The sequence below is a fragment of the Scylla paramamosain genome, chromosome 32, assembly GCF_035594125.1.
Source record: "Scylla paramamosain isolate STU-SP2022 chromosome 32, ASM3559412v1, whole genome shotgun sequence".
In the NCBI taxonomy this organism is placed as follows: Eukaryota; Metazoa; Arthropoda; class Malacostraca; order Decapoda; family Portunidae; genus Scylla; species Scylla paramamosain.
In genome coordinates, this window is record NC_087182.1 from 17,004,881 (window position 1) to 17,010,148 (window position 5,268).

Genomic DNA, 5,268 nt, shown 5'->3' on the forward strand with positions numbered 1-5,268 from the left:
TAACCAGCTTCTTCCTACCTTGAAATGTAAACAAATAGTAATAATAGTAAAAGATGGATTAGTGTTTTATGAAGTGAATAAATATGTGGATAGATAGGCTGCTATCATGCAAAGAGGCCACTGGTTAGGAACAGAGAGGCTGAGTTACTTCCTTTATTCCGTGACATTAGTGTGCGGTAGCGTATCTTGCTCTCCTGCAATGAAAGTTAATAAGATAATGTAGAGCTGTATGTGTTGTGGTGCTTGTGGTGGCTTCCATAACAACTGATGGTTATGAATCAATCTCTTCACTGCAAGTCAAGGCCCTCGCACTCCTCTCCTTAAAACACTGCCGAACTTGATAAACGACAGAAATACGTAACTGATCACAAAATATCAACTACACTAAACCTCATACACACACATGCATCGAAATATCAACACAAAACAATTCTAAACAACACAATAGTCAGCATGTCGCGGTGCCGCAGGACCTGTATTAAGAAAGACACTCAAAACAACAAATTTCTAAAGCTACTGAGATGACTAGATAAGTTTCATAGGTATATATTTCACTGACGATGTAGTATAACCCCTAAAACTATCACTAGAACCATGAAAACACACTTGGAAACCCTCACAATGCCCAATAAAATCTGTCAAAACAGTTAAGACAGGCGGGAAAACGTTCCGAGTCACGCCCGGCAGCGCTGACCACCAGTTGCATGCGAGGTGTTGGTCGATATGTTGTTGACGGTAAGGAGGCGACGAACACTGATAACTTCACACTCACGTCAAAATTCCCAGAGATGACATAAGTGCTGACACATGTTACGGCTGCGAAGAGTGGTGAGGGGGAGCACCGGGGGGGGTGTGGGTAAGGGGGATGTTACAGCCTCTCCCTGGCAGCCATTATGGTCTTTCAAAGGCACACGTACAGCCTCAACTTTTACTTGCCTAGGTTCACCGTGACCAGTAGGGGTTTTTGTACGGCCGGCGCTCTCGTTGACACATATTGAGGAACGGGACAGGGCAGCTGGAAGGAGAGGTTCACGTGCGCTTTCGCTAAACTGTATTACGTTAATTTTAAGACTAAGTTACTATTATTTTTTTTTTCCTGTTAAGTTTTTGTGTTTTGAATTAATATGATAATTTTCACGGCAAAAGGGTAACAAATTCTTTACTAATCCTTCTTATAGACACGCATATAATACCATATTTAATACTACCCGCCCCACCACACAGAAAAAAAAGTAATAATCTTGCTAACTATAATGTTTTAAATGGTTCATAATTGACACCATACATAGAGAACTTTAAAATATGGCGGATAGCAGCGTGTTGATCTGTGCTTACTATTTCTTCACACCAGCACAAGGCAACAGCTGTGGGGCGCTGACAAGGCATTATACAAGAACAACATATGGTCAGCCTCCAACCCAGCTTAGTGTACCCTAACAAGATTCGTTTTCTCTTGCGCCGCACCTCAGAAAACTAATCACTGCAATCAGCTTCGGAGACTGAAAGAAAAATAATGTGGCCTTGAGTTTTACGCAAAATTTATCGACGAAATTGCAGAACATTTTAGGTAAAGCTTTTTGGACAAGAAACACTTAAATTATATCAATGGAAGAGGAGGAAACTAAAATATATCAAAACCTAACATAAATTCAATTAACTAACTCGTGTAAACAAGGCATAATAAGCTAGACAAATACAAGAAACTAATCACATCATACACACGCAATATAAAACAAAATTACAAGGAAAAAGTAACGACAATTTCACTGCCACCTGGTACACCTTTACCTAATTACCAATCACTCTGAGACATCTTTACTCGCTCCACAGCCACATTTAATCTTTGAACTGGGAAGAAATTGCAAAATGTATTCTTTTTCATCGCTGATTTTCTTATAGTTTCTTATAAAGACTACGCATCGCTTCTGGTACTTCTAATTGTTTCATGTCGCGGGCAAAGCATCGCAAAAACATCGTATATACACTACAACTTAATAAAAAAAAAAAAATAATAGTAACATGATATATTACCTATGCTACAAAGCGCCTATACAAATGAGTAACAATCAGTAACTCAATCTGACTTGCAACGGAGCTTCTAATCTGAGTATTGCATGAATATTCTACTATGTTGTGGTGAGGATGAAACTAGTGAAGCGTCTCTCTCTCTCTCTCTCTCTCTCTCTCTCTCTCTCTCTCTCTGAAGAAGCCACGAGAAGCCATCAGTTACAGTGGGAAGAAGCACAGTTGGGAACACGCCCCCCCAACAAACCAACACCAGCATATCATTCACACCTGAGCACTGCCATTTGTCTTGTCTCTCTTCCGGAACACACACATTCATTCTCTCTCTCTCTCTCTCTCTCTCTCTCTCTCTCTCTCTCTCTCTCTCTCTCTGGAAGATGAAGTGAGGAGGAAAGGAAAGAGAAATGAAGAAAAGGCAAAGGAAAGAAGAAGGATGAGAGGAAGTGTTATCTTGCTTCTCTTTCTTCTTCTCTTCTCCCTTTTCTTCGTTATTTTTTTCCGTTCGTGTGAGAAATAGTGATGATAAAAAGTACATTCTCATTGGCTATAACTATCGTTTAAAACACACACACACACACACACACACACACACAGAGGTAGTTGGATAGATGAGGTGATACTTTGACGTGTGGGTGGGTGAACTGGTGTGTGGATGTGTGGGTGGATGGCTGAGTGGGTGGGTGAAGAGGTGTGGATGGTGGGTTTGATGTAGGTGAGTGGACGAGTGGATAGATGGGGAAGTGGTTGGGTGGATGAGTGTGAATGAGTAAGTTGTTGAAGGGTAAGTGAACAGTAGATGGATGGGTGGATGAATTAATGGATGGTTGTGGCTATGGATGGATAAGTCAATGTGTAGTGGATGGAAGGGTGGATGGTTTAGTGGTAATGGTAGTAGTAGTAGTAGTAGTAGTAGTAGTAGTAGTAGTAGTAGTAGTAGTAGTATTGGGTTCGATTATGAGCTCGGTTACATTGTAATATCCCAACACACACACACACACACACACACACACACACACACAGGGGAGAGGAAGTAGGGAGGGGTAAAGATGAGTCAGGACCAGGCAGAGGGCAGGGAGGGGACGGAGAAGAGCAGGTTGGGGAGAGATGTGGAGGGGGGCTGTCATGGAGGAGCAAAGCACACACACACACACACACACACACACACACACACACACACACACACACACACACGCACGCACAAACATTGACATAGGGAGACTGGAGGAGCGGGGGGTCCCGGGCCTCGGTACCCGGATGAGGGCGGTTGATGACGTCACAGCTTCTACGCGTATTACGTACTCGGTTCCATTTTGAAATTGACCCCTCGAAAAAATGGATCTAGGCTGGAATGCCTTATATATTCTGAAAGACCATGCACTTTAACTAATACCAGGAATATAAAAGTATTTCAACCCTCAGTAATAATAAAGATATTTTCAAAGAACTAACTGAAAAATTGTTGGAACGTAAACACGATAAAAAAACACTCTAAAGTTCACAAATCTGATTTGTCAGGAATGGAAAACACTTTAAAAAATCTGAACTAATTTTACAAACAATTAAATGTCAGTTAGAAGCTGAAATAAAGAAACAAAAAAAATACAAAACGTCAAGTTTTCGACTTTTAACACGCCTATAAATCACTCTAAAAGTCCACATATTTAGCTGAATACGAACACAACACACTTTAAAAACCCATGAACTATTTTTAGAAGCAATAAAATCTCAACTAGCAGGTGAAATAAAAAAAAAATGTATGACGATATTTAAAAAGTGACCGAAAAAAACAACGGTTATTTACAGAATAAACCACCTCATGATCAACCTGTTTCCCCTAACGCACACATGGAAAACACTCAAAACATCACTAAATATTTTTAGAAATCATAAAAACTTACTGGCACCCCAAAAATATATAAGTTAAGGAAACCAAAATAATATTGGAATCAGCCGAGACTCTGACAAACCATCATGGCGGCTGGGGGGGACCTCAGCTGAAAACCAAGACGACCAATGCTCCTTCTCACTTATTATTTGGAGTTATTTTGGACGACATTTATCTATTTTTCGATTAATTTTGGCTGTGTGTGTGTGTGTGTGTGTGTGTGTGTGTGTGTGTGTGTGTGTGTGTGTGTGTGTGTTTGTGTGTCCCGATACTCCAAGATATATAACCTTATCTGCCTCTTCTCCCGCCCTCTCCTGCTCCTTCCTGCCTGTGTCACCCCATTCAGCCTTTCTCCTTTCCTCCCTTGCCTGTGTGTGTGTAAGGGCACTAAGCTAACCTAAGTGAACCCTATGTACTATAATTCCTAAGGACACTAACTAACACAACCTACCTAACCTTATCAGATACATAGGTATACTGTACTTACAAGGCTGCCACACTCCAGACGCTAAAAAGACGGTGGTAATAAGCCGTATGAACACAAACTCTACCGCTGTATTGTCTTGCAAACGTAATATTGCAGTAAAATAGTTCTGGTAACAGTATTTACACTCCACCCGCTCACTGTGACAGCCAGGCGATAACTAGTCTCTACTTTGTGTTTCCCGGCTGGACACACCGTGACGTGCCGTGCTAGCATTGGCCAGACACACAGGTTGACAATTCATTGGTGCTGTAGCCACACAGTGCCCCGTCTGCACAGAATGGGTCGTTTTCCTGACGTACGATTCATTTCGCCAAGCGGTGGAGCCACGCATGGATCTCAGTCGAAGAATCATTAAAGCGCTTATACTATTTATTAGAATATTAAGCATTACCATAAGGGCACTCTTTTTATTGTATAAGCAGCTAACCATGATAGGCTGTACACTTGCATGGCTGACTGCGTCTTTTGGTTTTATTGAATTATGATACGCTATATGAAGACGTCTATCTGAAAACGTAAACACAATCAGCCTCCTTCCTCCTCCTCCTCCTCCTCCATGCTCCCCTTTCACATGTCGAGCAAATATATCATCACCCCCCTTCACGTTTTCCCCTCATTCCCCTCACCACTTGATTACGGTGTGGCTTAAAGGGGGTCTTGTGTATTTATCTTTTTAATTTGTTAATATGTCCTTACCTGCAGATGTATAATTAAATAAATAAATGAATAAGTTAAGTAGGTGAGTGAGCGAGTAGACAAGGGTGTTCTTAAAATGTCTATCTTTTTAACTTGTTCTCACCAGCACATGTATTAGTAGGTACGAAAGGGAGTGAGTGAATAAGTGAGTGGGTGAGTGAATAACTGAGTGGGT

General features: G+C 41.2%; 1 protein-coding gene across 1 annotated transcript in view; it reads right to left on the reverse strand.

Moving 5' to 3' along the window:
- LOC135089300 (uncharacterized) overlaps positions 1–4,549 on the reverse strand; it is an 18,736-nt gene extending 14,187 nt beyond the window's left edge. Inside the window, exons 1-2 of the mRNA XM_063984802.1 lie at positions 4,398–4,549; positions 1–18 (exon numbers count right to left, since the gene is read on the reverse strand). The exon at positions 1–18 is cut by the window's left edge and continues 268 nt beyond it. The gene's annotated coding sequence lies outside the window, so the exon portion shown is untranslated. The remainder of the gene's footprint in view (positions 19–4,397) is intronic.
- Between the last annotated feature and the right edge of the window lie 719 nt (positions 4,550–5,268).